Source organism: Eubalaena glacialis, chromosome 1, assembly GCF_028564815.1.
Source record: "Eubalaena glacialis isolate mEubGla1 chromosome 1, mEubGla1.1.hap2.+ XY, whole genome shotgun sequence".
NCBI classification, from domain to species: domain Eukaryota; kingdom Metazoa; phylum Chordata; class Mammalia; order Artiodactyla; family Balaenidae; genus Eubalaena; species Eubalaena glacialis.
In genome coordinates, this window is record NC_083716.1 from 128,218,538 (window position 1) to 128,237,738 (window position 19,201).

Below are 19,201 nucleotides of genomic sequence, written 5' to 3' on the forward strand. Positions count from 1 at the left end.
TTTTAATTTTATTGAAGTATATTTGATTTATAAGGTTGTGTTAATTTCTTCTGTATCACAAAGTGACTCAGTTATACATATATATATATATTCTTTTTCATATTCTTTTCCATTATGGTTTGTCACAGGATATTGAATATAGTTCCCTGTGCTATACAGTAGGACCTTGTTGTTTATCCATTCTCTATATAATAGTTTGCATCTGCTAATCCCAAACTCTCAATCCATCTTTCCCCTACCCACCCTCCCCCTTGGCAACTACAAGTCTGTTCTCTATATCTGTGTCAGCTCTCTTATTTTTGATTTAACTTGGAAACAAGTTGCACGGGTTCAGACTGTGTTGCTTGTAAACTCAACTGAGAATCAACATGGACCATGCACATAGGTGTGGCTGGTGGGAGAGTTCATGGTGGTCCTCAGCAGTAGACTCACACTTTCCCCCCATTTGCTAATTGATTAAAAAATATGTATGTATTGCAAAGTTTATTTATTGATCAAGAGGAAAGTGAAAAGGATAGCTTCTCTAATTAAAACCGATTGGAGCTGTGAAAGTTTAATTAATTGGATGCATGTCACTTCATTTCCATCTTATGTTGTGCGCAGTGCTCTGTTTTCATAATTAACGTGTTGTGTCAGGGTGGCGGGTGTCTCTCTAATTAACAGTCTGAGGGAAAAATGATGTATGGGCCTGCGGAGCAGGCAGAGTGGGTGGAAAGAGAAATCTCAGCCAGAATCCACAGTTTCTGTTCCCTGTGGTCTGTTTCTTGCCATTTTATCACCCTTTGTTCAGTTAATGAGGTTTTGGTGGATCTTCCCGGAGACTGCTTTTTGTTTGATTATTTCCCAGGTGTTTTTCCATCAGAGGACAGGGAGACCGGATGACACTTCCAGAGATGGCAGGTGGGGGAGACTCCCTCTGTCCCCTCTCTGCCCTCTGAACTCCCCCAACAATCATTGCATTTGTTCCTCTCAGGGTAACCAACACTTGCCCACTGAGCCAAGACAAACTTTTACTGACTGTCTGCTCTGTGCAGTGGCTGGTGATGGGTGGGTGGCTTTGAATCCAGACTGTAGCTTCTTACTAGACCCGTGACCTTGGGGAAATTCCCTAACTTCTCTGTGCCTCAGTTTATAAAATGGGAATACCTAGTAAAGGTGTTGTGAGGATTAAATGAAATCGTGTAAATGGCATCCTTAGCACACAGTAGTATCAGCCTAGATTTATTGAACAATCTTCTCCTTTTCGTAGATGGCATCTTTTAAAACAATTCTTATTTGAATGGTCCTATTGTATTGATAGATTGTAACTCCTGACTGACTTCACTCGTCCGTCTTCCTCCTCAAATCCATATTCTGCTTTGGCAACAGAATTCTTTTTTCTAAAATGGAAAGTTGATTTGATGCTTTGCTAAGACCCTTAAAGGCACCCTCTTGCCCAGATGATGTTTCAACTCTGAAGTATAAGAATTCTAACCCCTATACAAGCCAGCCCTCCCAGAACTGCACGCCCACTCTAGCCCCAAATCGCCCTCACACCTGAGCACAACATGCTCTTTGCTCTTCTGCCCAGAAGGTTCCTTTTCTTGGAAAAGTAAATATCCTACCAGTATTTTCACATTCAGCTCAAATGCTTTTTTTTCTGACGACTTTTTTTTTTTGGAGTCTCTCTTCCCAACTAGAGAGGAAGTTCCTACACACTGGGCCTATGTCTTGGTCATCTTTGAGTCATGGTGCCTAGTAAGAGTGTAGTAAGAAGCAGGCTTTTCATAAATGATTCCTGCATGATGGATAGAAAGAGCAAAGTTTTCTCCACGTGGAATTACTATTTAATACCTGCTCTCCCACGACACTGTTGGCTTCATTTGGGCAGGGGACATTTTTGTTTTGTTCTACATTGTTCCTTGTTGCCTGGTACAGGGTAGGTGCTCAAAACAAGTAAATAAGCTTGGCCTGGTCTAGATACCTCATAGGTTTGTTGCATGGGTAGATTGACGATGAATATAAAAGTTCTTCAAGTTAAAAAATGATTGGAAAATATAGCAAGATTATTTATAATAGAACAAGAGTTGCTATTGACATTATTACCTGAAGCTTTTCATTAGTACTGGAAGGGGGGTTCTTTCCTTTTAGGAGTAGATTTCCTGAATAGCAGTAGCCTCTGGGTCCTTCTGGACATTGTCATTGCAACTGGGGTGACAACATGCATAGACCTAGAGGCTGCCCACATAACCCTCAGAGAGGAGCCCTGAAGCCTTTGCTCAGAGATACTGCATCTGAACTGCTTGCGAATCTCATAAAAAAATCCTTTAACCCTCTGCTTTTCCTAATATGCTATTCTCCTACCTCAGTGACGTGTACAGTAAATAATGCATTCTGGTAATTTTAGGAAATCGTCTTATTTCCAGGCACCTGTATAGCATCTATTCAATATTTATACTTATTCAAGGGGTTTTCTTTTTTCTTTTTCATTAAGAGAGGTTTTCTATTTTTCTTCTTATGAATGTTTGACCTTGTCTGAAATAGCAAGTCTTTTTTCTAGTGTAAAACCCAAAAAACAAAACCCAGCCATGCGGACTGTCACTGCGCCCCTTCTCACTAGTTAGGCAGTGCTTACAAGAAATCGGGCCCAATCACGTTTTCCAGTTTTGCTAGCTCTTCGTGTTTAAGTTCAGAGAACTGGATCATAGACTAGGTCTGCTATCTCCAGCTCAATGCAGTGCCATTCTATCAGCAATATTCACAGTGCTGGGTGCTGGAGATTACGAAGACCCAAGGTGATTAAAAATAGCTTTGGGATTGAAATTACTTACTTTTTTCAGAGGCCCTCTTCTTCTTCACCAAACTATAATATTAATTTTAAAAAATTCAGACCCTGAACTATTTTTCCAGCTATATCTTGAATCTGATAGAAAAGCAATGAGTATTGGCCATGGGGACTTCACCTGGGGTGTGACGCATGGAGGGGGCGGTGAAGGCTCTGGGGGTCTGAAGGTCTAGGTTCTAGGCTGGTTCTGCCCCTGGTTGGCCATGTGACATGGAAAAGTCACTCAACTTTTGGGGGCTTCAGTTTCCTGGTCAGTTGAGGAAAATTGAGGTTTGGAGAAGTTTGTAAACTTGTCAAAAGTAACAAGGGCTGGCTGATTATTCTGGGTGAGTTTGCAGGCAGGCCGTTCACAGGAATAGTTATTGCATTTCTCCCTTGTACAAGCACTGGGCTAGGTTCTGGGGAAATAGCCATGGAGGAGATTTTCTGGCTAACACGATGAAGCAAGACTTGGGTGTGCTCGGCCCTCAGTCCCAAAGCACAGCCTCTGTGCCCATGTGACTGGCTCAGGTCAAAGCTATCTTTTCCTGTGACCCTTTAGGCCTGTGCGTGTATTGAGGCCGGGTTACCAGTTCAGGCTCCCACCCCACATGGCATCGGTTTCCCTCTGCCTGGTTCCCTTTCCTGCTGGCTGACTTCACCCCAATGCAGAACAGAGGAGAACTTCTAAAAAGTGTTGACTCAGAAGAAGAGGAAGCGGGCAGCGCTCAGCTCTCTCTCTTCCCTGAGGCGCCCTAACCCCGCTCTTCTGCCAGGGACGGTGTTGGGTTCCCAGGGCCTACACGGGAAGGAAGTTGAAACCAGTTCCACAAAAGCCCTTTTCAGGGCAATGGATGCCTTCTTCCTTAAGTTACAGAATGAGAAGGACCCCTCCAGCATTCAAGGGAGAGCTGAACAAAACTTACTGAAGGTCATGTGTTCTGCCCACCAAGAAAGTAGAACTTTCTTCATACTAAAAAAAGTTCCTCTTTGCTCACAAGGTGAAAAGAATAGCAATTAGGAAGGCTTCAAGACACATTAGAGGCAAAAAGAAAAAAAGACACATAAGAGGCATGGAAAGAAGTCCAGGGGAGGAGGGGCAGGGGCTGGATGGTGCATACACGGTGTGTGTGTGTGCGTGTGCAGGCGTCCACATTTAGACATCTTCTGTTGTTCTAAGACAGTGGGTCTCAAACTCTAGTGAGTACCGGAATCACCTGCAGGACTTGTTCAAATGACTTCATTGTTCTTGATTCAGTAGCTCTGGGTGGAGCCTGAGAATTTGCTTTTCTAACAAGTTTCCAGGTGATGCTGATTCTGCTTTTCACACCACTGTGCTAAGGAGAGTGGCTTAAAGGGAGAAAGATCTTAATGAGTGCAATATTGGCTCAACTAGCCTCTTCCTTGGAATATTAATAAGCCAAGACAAGAGCCCTGGATGTATTGAACACAGCAGAAAGCTCTGTAGAAATGAGACTTCAGATCCCCAGTGATTTGTAGGCACATTGTAGATTGAGAAGCATTGCTCTAGGGGTTTCTCAGATGTGTCTTCAGGGTGGGTATCACTGGGGGTGGTGTGGGGAGGTGGGATATGCCATCTCTATAATCGAGAAGTGCTGCACCCTAGCTCAGCCTAAGTACTGGGGTGGGGACTTTGCAGGGTCAACAGCTCAAGCCTTCACAGAGGATACATTCCTAGAAACAAAGCCTACAGAAGGTAGGGTGGTTTCAGTGTGTCATCTGTCAGTTTTGACAGTGTCTTTTTGAAGATCAGTATGCAATGTCTTCTTCAGCTTCTGTGTGGCAGAGAAAGTACGGAAGGCTTGGGAATAGTTCATAGCTGCAAGGGAGAAGCCAGGAGGGGAAGAAGTGGGCTCAGATTAGGCTCCTGAAACATGTAGCCCAGCCGCAGTTATCATACTTCTTAGGGTGTAGGGGGTGAGTGAAATGAGAAAATGTGGTAGGGTTTTCTTTCCTGCCCAGCATCACTAATGGTATCTCTTCCAAAGGCATACAACAGTTCTTAAATGGCTTTATTAAGATATAATTCAGGGCAGAGTAGAAGGACGTGTGCTCACTCCCTGTTGCAGGAGCACCAGAATCACAACTAACTGCTGAACAATCATCGACAGGAAGACACTGGAACTCACCAAAAAAGATACCCCACATCTAAAGACAAAGGAGAAGCCGCAATGAGATGGTAGGAGGGGTGCAATCACAATAAAATCAAATCCCATAACCACTAGGTGGGTGACTCACAAACTGGAGAACACTTATACCACAGAAGTCCACCCACTGGAGTGAAGGTTCTGATCCCCACGTCAGGCTTCCCAACCTGGGGGTCCGGCAATGGGAGGAGGAATTCCTAGAGAATCAGACTTTGAAGCCTAGGGGATTTGATTGCAGGACTTCGACAGGACTGGGGGAAACAGAGACTCCATTCTTGGAGGGCACACACAAAGTAGTGTGTGCATTGGGACCCAGGGGAAGGAGCAGTGACCCCACAGGAGACTGAACCAGACCTACCTGCTAGTGTTGGAGGGTCCCCTGCAGAGGCGGGAGGTGGCTGTGTGTCACCGTGAGGACAAGGACACTGGCAGCAGAAGTTCTGGGAAGTACTCCTTGGCGTGAGCCCTCCCAGAATCTGCCATTAGCCCCACCAAAGAGCCGGGTAGGCTCCAGTGCTGGGTTGCCTCAGGCCAAACAACCAACAGGGAGGGAACCCAGCCCTACCCATCAGCAGTCAAGTGGATTAAAGTTTTACTTAGTTCTGCCCACCAGAGCAACAACCAGCTCTACCCACCACCAGTCCCTCCCATCAGGAAGCTTGCACAAGCCTCTTTGATAGCCTCATCCACCAGAGGGCAGACAGCAGAAGCAAGAAGAACTACAGTTCTGCAGCCTGTGGAAGGAAAACCACGTTCACAGAAAGACAGACAAAATGAAAAGGCAGAGGACTTTGTACCAGATGAAGGAACAAGATAAAAACCCCAGAAAAACAACTAAATGAAGTGGAGATAGGCAACCTTCCAGAAGAAGAATTCAGAATAATGATAGTGAAGATGATCCAGGACCTCAGAAAACAGAATGGAGGCAAAGATCGAGAAGATGCTAGAAGTGTTTAACAAAGACCTAGAAGAATTAAAGAACAAACACCTAGAAGAATTAAAGAACAAACAGAGATGAACAATACAATAACTGAAATGAAAAAATACACTAGAGGGAATCAATAGCAGAATAACTGAGGCAGAAGAACGGATAAGTGACCTGGAAGACAGAATGGTGGAATTCACTGCCGCAGAACAGAATAAAGAAAAAAGAATGAAAAGAAATGAAGACAGCCTAAGAGACCTCTGGCACAACATTAAACACAACAACATTCTCATTATAGGGGTCGCAGAAGGAGAAGAGAGAGAGAAAGGACCAGAGAAAATATTTGAAGAGATTATAGTCGAAAACTTCCCTAACATGGGAAAGGAAATAGCCACCCAAGTCCAGGAAATGCAGAGAGTCCCAGGCATGATAAACCCAAGGAGAAACACACCAAGACACATAGTAATCAAACTGACAAAAATTAAAGACAAAAATTATTGAAAGAAACAAGGGAAAAATGACAAATAACATACAGGGGAACTCCCATAAGGTTAACAGCTGATTTCTCAGCAGGAACTCTACAAGCCAGAAGGGAGTGGCATGACATATTTAAAGTGATGAAAAGGAAGAACCTACAACCAAGGTTACACTACCCGGCAAGGATCTCATTCAGATTTGACGGAGAAATCAAAAGCTTTACAGACAAGCAAAAGCTAAGAGAATTCAGCATCACCAAACCAGCTCTACAACAAATGTTAAAGGAACTTCTCTAAGTGGGAAACACAAGAGAAGAAAAGGACCAACAAAAACAAAAACATAACAATTAAGAAAATGGTAATAGGAACATACATATCGATAATTACCTTAAACATGAATGGATTAAATGCTCCAACCAAAAGACACAGACTTGCTGAATGGATACAAAAACAAGACCCATAAGTATATGCTGTCTACAAGAGACCCACCTCAGACCTAGGGACACATGCAGACTGAAAGTGAGGGGATGGAAAAAGGTATTCTATGCAAATGGAAATCAAAAGAAAGCTGGATTAGCAATACTCATATCAGATAAAATAGACTTTAAAATAAAGAATGTTACAAGAGACAAGGAAGGACACTACATAATGATCAAGTGATCAATCCAAGAAGAAGATATAACAATTATAAATATATATGCACCCAACATAGGAGCACCTCAGTACATAAGGCAACTGCTAACAGCTATAAAAGAGGAAATCAACAGTAACACAGTAATAGTGGTGGACTTTAACACCTCACTTACACCAATGGACAGATCATCCAGACAGAAAATAATAAGGAAACAGAAGCTTTAAATGACACAATAGACTAGATAGATTTAATTGATATTTATAGGACATTCCATCCAAAAACAGCAGATTACACTTTCTTCTCAAGTGCACATGGAACATTCTCCAGGATAGATCACATCTTGGGTCACAAATCAAGCCTCAGTAAATTTAAGAAATTTGAAATCATATCAAGCATCTTTTCCGACCACGACGCTATGAGATTAGAAATCAATTACAATCAATTTAAAAAACACAAACACTTGGAGGCTAAACAATATGTTACTAAATAACCAAGAGATCTCTGAGGAAATGAAAGAGGACATCAAAAAATACCTAGAGACAAATGACGATGAAAACACGACAATCCAAAACCTATGGGATGCAGCAAAAGCAGTTCTAAGAGGGAAGTTTATAGCTATACAAGCCTACCTCAAGAAACAAGAAAAATCTCAAATAAACAATCTAACCTTAAACCCAAAGGAACTAGAGAAAGAACAAACAAAACCCAAAGTTAGCAGAAGGAAAGAACTCATAAACATCAGAGCAGAAATGAATGAAATAGAAACAAAGAAAACAATAGCAAAGATCAATAAAACTAAAAGCTGGTTCTTTGAGAAGATAAACAAAATTGATAAACCTTTAGCTAGACTTATCAAGAAAAAGAGGGAGAGGACTCAAATCAATAAAATTAGAAATGCAAAAGGAGAAGTAACAACGAACACCGCTGAAATACAAAGCATCCTAAGAGACTACTACAAGCAACTCTATGCCAATAAAATGGACAACCTGGAAGAAATGGACAAATTCTTAGAAAGGTATAGCCTTCTAAGACTGAACCAGGAAGAAATAGAAAATATGAACAGACCAATCACAAGTAATGAAATTGAGAGTGTGATTAAAAATCTTCCAACAAACAGAAGTCCAGGACCAGATGGCTTCACAGATGAATTCTATCAAACATTTAGAGAAGACCTAACACCCACCCTTTTCAAGCTCTTCCAAAAAACTGCAGAGGAAGGAACACTCCCAAACTCATTCTATGAGGTCACCATCACCCTGATACCAAAGCCAGACAAAGATACTACAAAAAAAGAAAATTACAGACCAATATCACTGATGAATATAGATGCAAAAATCCTCAACAAAATACTAGCAAACAGAATCCAACAACAGATTAAAAGGATCGTACACCATGCTCAGGTGGGATTTATCCCAGGGATGCAAGGATCCTTCCGTATACACAAATCAATCAATGTGATTCACCATATTAACAAACTGAAGAATAAAAACAATATGATCATCTCAGTAGATGCTGAAAAGGCTTTTGACAAAATTCAACACCCATTTATGATAAAAACTCTCCAGAAAGTGGGCATAGAGGGAACCTACATCAACATAATGAAGGCCATATATGACAAACCCACAGCAAACATCATTCTCAATGGTGAAAAACTGAAACCACTTCCTCTAAGATCAGGAACAAGACAAGGATGTCCACTCTTGCCACTCTTATTCAACATAGTTTTGGAAATCCTAGCCATGGCAATCAGAGAAGAAAAAGAAAGAAAAGGAATACAAACTGGAAAAGAAGAAGTAAAACTGTCACTGTTTGCAGATGATGATACTATACATAGAAAATCCTAAAGATACCACCAGAAAACTACTAGAGCTAATCAATGAATTTGGTAAATTTGCAGGATACAAAATTAATGCACAGAAATCTCTTGCATTTCTATACACTAAAATCGAAAGATCAGAAAGAGAAATTAAGGAAACAATCCCATTCACCATTGCAACAAAAAGAATAAAATACCTAGGAATAAACCTACCTAAGGAGGTAAAAGACCTGTACTCAGAAAACTTTAAGACACTAATGAAGGAAATCAAAGATGCCACAAACAGATGGAGAGATATACCATGTTCTTGGATTGGAAGAATCAATATTGTGAAAATGACTGTACTACCCAAAGCAATCTACAGATTCAATGCAATCCCTATCAAATTACCAGTGGCATTTTTTACAGAAGTAGAACAAAAATCTTAAAATTTGTATGGAGACACAAAAGACTCCGAATAGCCAAAGAAGTCTTGAGGGAAAAAAACGGAGCTGGAGGAATCAGACTCCCTGTCTTCAGACTATACTACAAACCAACAGTAATCAAAACAATATGGTACTGGCACAAGAACAGAAATATAGATGAATGGAACAAGATAGAAAGCCCAGAGATAAACCCACACACCTATGGTCAACTAATCTATGACAAAGGAGGCAAGGATATACAATGGAGAAAAGACAGTCACTTCAATAAGTGGTGCTGGGAAAACTGGACAGCTACATGTAAAAGAATGAAAGTAGAACACTCCCTAACACCATATACAAAAATAAACTCAAAATGGATTAAAGACCTAAATGTAACACCAGACACTATAAAATGCTTAGAGGAAAACATAGGAAGAACAGTCTTTGACATAGATCACAGCAAGATCTTTTTTTAAAAATTAATTAATTAATTAATTAATTTATTTTGGCTGTGTTGGGTCTTCGTTTCTGTGCGAGGGCTTTCTCTAGATGCGGCAAGCGGGGGCCACTCTTCATCACGGTGCACGGGCCTCTCACTATCGCAGCCTCTCTTGTTGTGGAGCACAGGCTCCAGACGCGCAGGCTCAGTAGTTGCGGCCCACGAGACTAGTTGCTCCATGGCATGTGGGATCTTCCCAGACCAGGGCTCGAACATGTGTCCCCTGCATTGGCAGGCAGATTCTCAACCACTGTGCCACCAGGGAAGCCCACAAGATCTTTTTTGATTCACCTCCTTGAGTAATGGAAATAAAAACAAAAATAAACAAATGGGACCTAGTGAAACTTAAAAGCTTTTGCAAAGCAAAGAAAACTACAAACAAGACAAAAAGACAAGCCTCAGAATGGGAGAAAATATTTGCTAACAAATCAACGGAGAAAGGATTAATCTCCAAAATATATAAACAGCTCATGCAGCTCAATATTAGAAAAACAAGCCAATCCAAAAATGGGCAGAAGACCTAAATAGACATTTCTCCAAAGCAGACATACAGATGGCCAAGAAGCACATGAAAAACTGCTCAAGATCACTAATTATTAGAGAAATGCAAATCAAAACTACAATGAGGTATCACCTCACACCAGTTAGAATGGGCATCATCAGAAAATCTACAAACAACAAATGCTGGAGAGGGTTTGGAGGAAAGGGAACCCTCTTGCACTGTTGGTGGGAATGTAAATTGATACAGCCACTATGCAGAACAGTATGGAGGTTCCTTAAAAAACTAAAAATAGAATTACCATATGACCCAGTAATCCTACTACTGGGTATATACCCAGAGAAAACCATAATTCAAAAACACACATGCACTCCAATGTGCATTGCAGCACTATTTACGATAACCCGGTCGTGGAAGCAACCTAAATGCGCATCGACAGACAAATGGATAAAGAAGATGTGGTACATATATACAATGGAATATTACTCAGCCATAAAAAAGGAACGAAACTGGGTCATTTGTAGAGACGTGGATGGATCTAGAGACTGTCATACAGAGTGAAGTAAGTCAGAAAGAGAAAAACAAATATTATATACTAATGCATATCTGTGGAACCTAGAAAAATGGTACAGATGAACCGGTTTGCAGGGCAGAAATAGAGACACAGATGTAGAGAACAAACATATGGACACCAAGGGGGGAAAGAGCCGGGGGGGGGGGATCGTGGTATGAATTGGGAGATTGGGATTGACGTTTATACACTAATATGTATAAAATAGGTAACTAATAAGAACCTGCTGTATAAAAAAATAAATAAAATTCAAAAATTCAAAAGGAAAAAGATATAATTCACATACCATTTACTCATTTAAAGTGTACAATTCAATTGTATTTAGTATATTCATAAAGTTATGCAACTGTCACCATAATCTAAGTTTAGAACACTTTAATCACCCCAGGGAAGCCCCATACACACTAGCAATCACTCCCCATCACTCTTCTCCTCCCACTAGCGCTAGGCAATTACTAATCTGTTTTCTGTCTCTACACATTTGCCTACTCTGGACATTTGATAGAAATGAAATCACATACTATGTGGTCTTTTGTAACTGGCTTCTTTCACTTAGCATATGTTTTCAGGGTCATCCATGTTGTATCGTGTATCAGTGCTTTATTTCTTTTTATTGCCAAATTGTATTCCATTGTATGAGTATGCCACATTTTGTTTATCTATTCAGCAGGAGATGGACATTTGAGTTGTTTCCACTCTTTAGCTGTTGTGATAAAGCTGCTATAAATATTCATGTGCAAGTTTTTGTATGGACCTATGTTTTCATTTCTCTTGGGTGTATACCTAGGAATGGAATTGCTAGGTCGAATGGTAAATGCCAGACTATTTTCCAAAGTGGCTGCAATATTTACATTGTCAGCAGCAATGTGCTGGGGTTCCGGTTCCTCCACATCCTCACCATCACTTGTTATCATCCCTCTTTTGATCATCGTCATCCTAGTGGGCGTGGGTATCTCACTGTGGTTTTGATTTGCATTTTCCTGATATACAAATATCTTTTCATGTGCTTATTGGCCATTTGTATATGTTTTTTGGAAAAAAATGACTATTCACGTCCTTGCTCATTTTAAAGTGGTTTTTTTTTCGGTCTTTTTATTATTGAGTTATAAGAATTCTTTGTATACTCTATATACAAGTCCCTTATCAGATAATATATAATTTGCAGATATTTTCTCCATTGTGTGGGTTGCTTTTTCACTTTCTTGGTGGTGTCCTTTGAAACACAAAAACTTTTAATTTTGATGAAGTCCCATTTACCTATTTTTCTTTCTGTCCCCTATGCTTTTGGTGTCATACTTAAGAAGGCATTGCCTAACCCAAGGTCATGAAGATTTACTATCTTTTCCTCAAAGACTTTTTCTAGTGTGGCTCTTACAAGAAGGTCTATGATCCATTTTGAGTTATTTTTTTGTGTTTGGAGTGAGGAATGGATTGAACTTCATTCTTTTTATGTGGATATCCAGTTGGAAAAGACACCACATATTTGGTGTCAAGAAAAAAGCCCTCAGGTGGATCCCTAGGCAGCTATTAGCAGAAACAGGGTTACTGGAGGCTAGGAATCAAAAAGCACATATCCACTGCATTCCTCCTCCCTGGTTGGTTTCAGATCTGTCTCTCCTTACAGACTGATGAATCTCACAGTCATCACACTGATAGGACACCACCCTCCTTCCAGTCCTGGGTGCAACGGTTCAGCTAGGAAGTGGTTTTGGAGATTGATATAGAGAGTAAAAGTTAAAATCTAGAGTTCGCTGGGGTGTGTAAATGGATATAATTTTTCTTGCAGACAGTTTGGCACTTTGTATTGCCTTAAAAATATACATATCCTTTGACCTAGTAATCTTAAGATTGGGGAATTTTTTCCTAGAGGATTAATCTGGTATGTGGGTCCATCTTTAGGTAAAACATTATCTATTAAACATTATTTATATTAGTAAAAACTGACTACCAAAAAGAAGTTCAACATTGTGGGATTGATTAAATAAATTTCAGCATATCTTTTGAATGAGATATTATGTAACCACTAAACATTATAAGGAATTTGAGTCCACAGTCAAATAATTTATTTGCATACATTAATATATGATTTAAAATATATTAATATATATCTCTTTTATGATAATAATATATGATAATAATATAATATAATTATATTATCATATTAATATTAACATTATAATATATTGATATTATATTATTAATATATTAATGATATTATATTATTATATAATAATATGTGATTAATAATGTATTAATATATATATTTCAATATGTTATATTGATATCTCTTTTTTCCTGAATATATTCAGGAAAAAACGCATACGCCCTCTTTGGCCAACCAAACAAGCAGGCAATGCAAATCAGCACTACAAAGAAGTCTCACTTCGCATTGGTCAGAAGTGCCATCCTGAAAAAGTGGAAAAACCAGAAATGCAGGACAGGCCATGGAGAAACGGGAGCCTTGTTACGCTGATGGGCGGGATGTAAATTGGCAACGGCCACTCTGGAGAAGTGTATGGTGTTTCCTAAAACATCTAAAAAACAGAGCTACAGAGCATACGGCACTTCCACTCATGGGCGTATATCTTGGGAAAACCATAAATCGACAGGACACAGGCACCCCAGAGTTTAGGGTCATTCTGTTTACAAAAACCTAGACTTCGGTACACCTTAAATATCCCAGGAAAGAGAAAAATGGATAAAGAAACTGTGGTACTTATGTACAATGGAATATCACTCAGCCATGAAATCAATGTCATAAGGCTAATAGCAGCATAATGAGTGGATTTAGGTACGAGGATTCTAAGTGAAATAAGTCACACAGAAAAAGACACTTATCATAAGATATCACTTATAGAGGGAATGTAAAAATCGCTACATGTGAACTGAATTACAAAACAGAACAGAGTCACACATTTAGAAAACACACTTATGGCTGCTTAAGGGGAAAGGAGAGTTGGCGTGATGCATAAAACAAGAGTTTGAAATTAGCACAGACACTGTTCCATAAACCAAATATGCAATAGACAAGACCTACTCATTTATCAATGAACTGGAGTCAACACACTCTATTCACCACAAAGAATATATCTATCTGAGTAGTAAGAATCTTAAAAAGTATTTATTGATATCTCTCTGTAAGTGAATCAAGTGGGTGTAAAGCGGCATAAACACAGCAGTGAAAATCAGCTAAACCCCATTATAAAAATAAATTACAAAAAAAAAAACAAAGACAGTGAAAGAAAGAGAAATTCTTACAAAATTCGTTCAGGGGCTGTGATGCAACCTGGATTGAACACATCTAGACCCACAGCTGGATGAGACATAAGGCTGCACACTCTTGGGGCTGAGAGGATTGGTGAGGTTGGGTGAGCAAACGCAGACCCTTTAAAGTAATACTGCGTGGTACCCATTCCATGGGTGCCAAATCTCCAGGTTCAAGGGAATCTTCCTACAGCTAAAACATGCATTGGAAATCCAGAGGATGGTACACCGTGTGATCGGGAAAGGTTTCTAAAACGCACCTCATTTCTCATCTCCTGGTGCTCGGGTTCGCCATTCCAGCTGCTTTCCTAACAATCTCCCCACTTGTAGAATCAGCACCTTTAACCTCCTGTTTCATACAGTTTGCAATTTGTCCGGAGGATGAAGGGGAAGTGGCGGAACTAATGAGAGACTAGCTCTAGGTGTTTGGACAGGCACATGTCACTCTAATTTCCAATCAGGAAGAAGAATTAACTAAAGGCTCAGCCTGCCCCCCGGAACCAGAATAGGGCCTGAAGCAATCCTGCGGTTTTGCGGCCAGCTTCCAAGAAACCGAGTTGAAAAATGGAGCTCAGGGGCACTGCAATTCACAAACCTGCAGGGTTATAAATGATAACTGTCATCCAAAAATATATTGAGGTAAGGAAATGAAAAGGATTTGAAAGCAAGGCAGAATTGCAGGAAACAGTTTTCAAGACGTAATTTGGACTCGCCTTTAAAGCACATGAAAAGCGGCAGAAGTTCCCCAATGATGCAGTTGGCCAAGAAGGGCGTATGCGTTTTTCCTGAATATATTCAGGAAAAACGCATACGCCCTTCTTGGCCAACCAAACAAGCGGGCAATGCAAATCAGCACTACAAAGAAGTCTCACTTCGCATAGGTCAAAAGGGCCATCCTGAAAAAGTGTAAAAACCAGAAATGCAAGACGGGCCATGGAGAAACGAGAGCCTTGTTACGCTGATGGGTGGGATGTAAATTGCCAACGGCCACTCTGGAGAAGTGTATGGTGTTTCCTAAAACATCTAAAAAACAGAGCTACAGAGCATACGGCACTTCCACTCATGGGCGTATATCTTGGGAAAACCAAAAATCGACAAGATACAGGCACCCCAAAGTTTAGGGCTGCTCTGTTTACAAGAACCTCCACTTCGGTACACCTTAAATATCCCAGGAAAGAGAAAAATGGATAAAGAAGTTGTGGTACTTATGTACAATGGAATATTACTCAGCCATTAAATCATTGAAATAAGTCCAGTTGCAGCAACTCGTGGAGACTTAGGTACGATCATTGTAAGTGACATAATCAGACATAAAAATAGACTTATCATAAGGTATCACTTATAGATGGTATATCAAAATGGCTACAAATGAACTAAATTACAAAAGAGAAACAGAGTCACACATTTAGAAAACACCCTTATGGCTGCTAAAGGAGAAAGGTGGGTTGGGGTGATGCATAAACCAGGAGGTTGAAAATAGCATAGATACCGTTCCGTAAACAAAAGAGGTAATAGACAGGACCTACTGTATAGCTCAAAGAGCTGGACTCAGCACACTGTTGTCAACGGAAAAGGATATATAAGACTGGTAAGAATCTGTAAAAGAATTTATTGATATCTCTCTTTAAGTGAATCACGTGGATAGATGTAGAGCAGGAAGAAACACAGTATTGAAAGTCAGGTATACCCCATTATAAAATTAAATAACAAGAACCAAAAAAAAAAAAAAAAAGACAGTGAGAGAGAGAGAAATTCTTACAAAATTTGTTCAAGGGCTGTGATGCAACCTGGATTGACCACATCTAGACACACAGCTGGATGGGACCTAAGGCTCTACACTCGTGGGGCTGAGAGGCTTGGTGAGGATGGGACACCAAATGCAGCCCTTTTAGAGTAATAGTGCCTGGTTCCCATTCCATGGGTCCCATATCTCCAGGTGCAGGGGACCCTTCCTACAGCTGAAACATGAATGGGACATCCATAGGATGGTACACCGTCTGTTCGGGAAGTTTGGAAAAGTCACTTCATCTCCACGTCTCCTGGTATTCGGGTCCCCCCTCCAACTCCTTTCCTTAGAGTCTCCCCACTTTGGGAAGGCAGCACACTCAACAGCCGGTTTTGCACAGCTTGGAATTTTCCGGGTGAAGAAGGGGAATGGGGGGATGGAATGAAACACAAGCTCTAGATGTTTGGACAGGCATATGCCACTCTACTTTCCTAATCTGGAAGAAGAATTTCTCTGTCCTTCAGGTGCCCCAGAAACCGGAATGGGTCTGTAGAAATCCTGCCCCTTTGTGGCTGCTTCCCTAAACAACAAGTTGAAAACTGGTGCTCAGGGGCACTGCAATTCACAAACATGCAGGGTTGTAATTGACACCTCTAATGGAGTCATTTCTTGAGCCAAGTATTCGTAAAGGACTTGTAAGCAAGGCAGAATTGCAGGAAAGGGATCTCAAGAGGTAGTTTGCACTCGCCATTAAAGCACATGCAAAGCTGCTGAACATCGCCAATGATGCAGTTTGCCAAAAAGGCCGTATGCGTTATTCCTTAATATATTCAGGAAAAACACTTACTCCATTTTTGGCCAACAAAACAGGTGGGCAATGCAAATTAATACTACAAAGAGGTAACACTTCACACCAGTCAGAATCGCCAACCTCACAAAGTGTAAAACCTGAAATGCAGGACAGGGCGTGGAGAAAAGGGAACTGTGACAAGCTGATGGTGGGAATGTAAATTGCTAACAGCCACTCTGGAGAAGTGGATGGTGATTCCTTAAAAATCTAAAAAAACAGAGCTTCAGAGCATATGGCGCTTCCACTCCTGGGCCTGTATCTTGGAAAAAACGTAAATTGACAGGACCCAGGCACTGCAACCTTTATGCAGCCCTGTTTACAAGAGCCTCTACTTGGAAGCTACCTAAAAGTCCTTGGAAGGAAAACTGGATAAAGAAATTATGGTGCATATGTACAATGGAATATTACTCAGCCATGAAATGAATGAAATAAGGCCATTTGCAGCCACTCAGAAGGACCTACATACATTCATACTAAGTGTCATAAATCAGACAATGATAAATATCATATGATATTACTTATCGGTGTAATCTAAAAATTAATACAAAGGTATTATCTTACAACACAGAAACAGAGTCCCAGACTTAGAACATAAACTTATGGTTACCAAACTGGAAAGGTGTGTTGGAGGCATAAATCATGAGGTTGGAGTTAGTATCTACATATTTACAGAGACAAAACTTGTAATCAACATGGACCTGCTGTAGAGCACTTGGAACTCTTCTCAACACCCTTTAGTAACCTCAATGGGAAAATAATTCTAAAAAGAATATATAGTCATCTCTGTATAAATGAATCATGTTGGTGTATATCAAAAACGAACACAACATGGTAAATCAACTATACTCCATTATAAATTTAAACTTAAATTACAGAAAAGAAAAATGATCACTAAATTCGTTTAGTCGTGGTGAACGTGCTAGTGTCACATCTCTGGACACAGACCCAATTTGGTCCCAAGGCTGGACTGTTGTGGGCCTGAGGACCTCGGGAGTATATGCCAGCTAATTCGCCCCCCTTGAACATGTAGTATCTGGTCCCCTCTGCATGGGATCACAATCTCCAGATCTAAGTGCACCCTCATACTACTAAACCAACCCTCTGACACCCAAAAGATGGTGGACTCTCTGGGCTGGATGACATTTGGAAAACCACCTGGTCTCAACATATCCTGGTGTTTGGGTTCCGAACTCCCGACTCCTTCATTAGGGTCATCCCACTCTACAAGACAGCACCCTCAACAGGTGATTTTGCAGGGGTTTATACTTGTTTGGGGGATGAAGGGTAAGGGGGAAGAAGGAATGGGACAGAAGCCCTTACATGTTTGGTCAGGCACATTCCACTCTAATTTAAAACCCAAGAACAGGACTTTCCCTACATCTAAGGTGGTGTCAGTAACCAGAGAGGGACAGTAGAAATCCTGCCGCCTTCTGTTTCCCATAACAACAACTCAAACTGGACCTTATAGGCACTTCATATTCACAGTGCCTGGTGAGCTGTGAATGACAACAGCCCTCATAAAATGTCTTGGGGTAGGTAATCGAAATAGACTTCAAAACAAGGCAACCTTTCAATAATCCTTTTTCAAGGGGTAAATTTTACTCACACTGTTTAAGAAAAAAAAAAAAAGCACATATGAAGATGCTCACCATTGCTTTATGTTAGACAAATGCAAATCAGATGTACAAAGAAGTATCACCTGGAACCACTCAGAATAGCCATCATCACAATGTCTGCAAACAAGAAATGCTTCAGGGGCTGTGGAAAAAAGAAAACCTACTACTTATTATTATTGTGTTTTAATCTGCGTTGGGTCTTTGTTGCTGTGCGTGGCTTTTCTCTAGTTGCAGCAAGCAGGGGCTACTCATCGTTGTGGTACGCAGCCTTCTCTTTGCGGTGGCTTCTTTTGTTGTGGAGCACAGGCTCTAGGCACACAGGCTTCAGTAGTTGTGGCACTTGAGCTCAGTAGTTGTGCCTCGTGGACTCTAGAGCGCAGACTGAGTAGTTGTGGCGCACGGGCTTAGTTGCTCTGCGGCGTGTGGGATCTTTCCGGGCCAGGGCTTGAACCTGTGTCCCCTGCACTGGCAGGCAGATTCTTAACCACTGCACCACCAATACTACACTATTGGTGGCAATCCCAATTGGTAAGAGCCACTATGGAGCACAGAATGGAGGTTACCAGAGTAAGGGGAGGCGGGAGGAATAAATTGGAAATTGGGATTGACATATACACACCACTATATATAAAAGAGATAACAAATAAGGGCCTACTGTATAGCACAGGGAACTCTACTCAATACTTTGTAATGACCTGTATGGGAAAGGAATCCAAAAAGGATTGGATATATGTATAACTGATTCACTCTGCTGTTCAGCAGAAAGTAACACAACATTGTAAATCAACTATACTCCAAAAAAAATGAAATTGAAATGAAATGAAATAAAATAAAATAAAATAGAGTCACCAGATGATCCAGCAAGTTCACCCCTGTGCGCATATCTGGAGGAAAGCATAAATCGAAAAGACACATCTTCCTCAATGTTCACTGCAACACTATTTAAAATA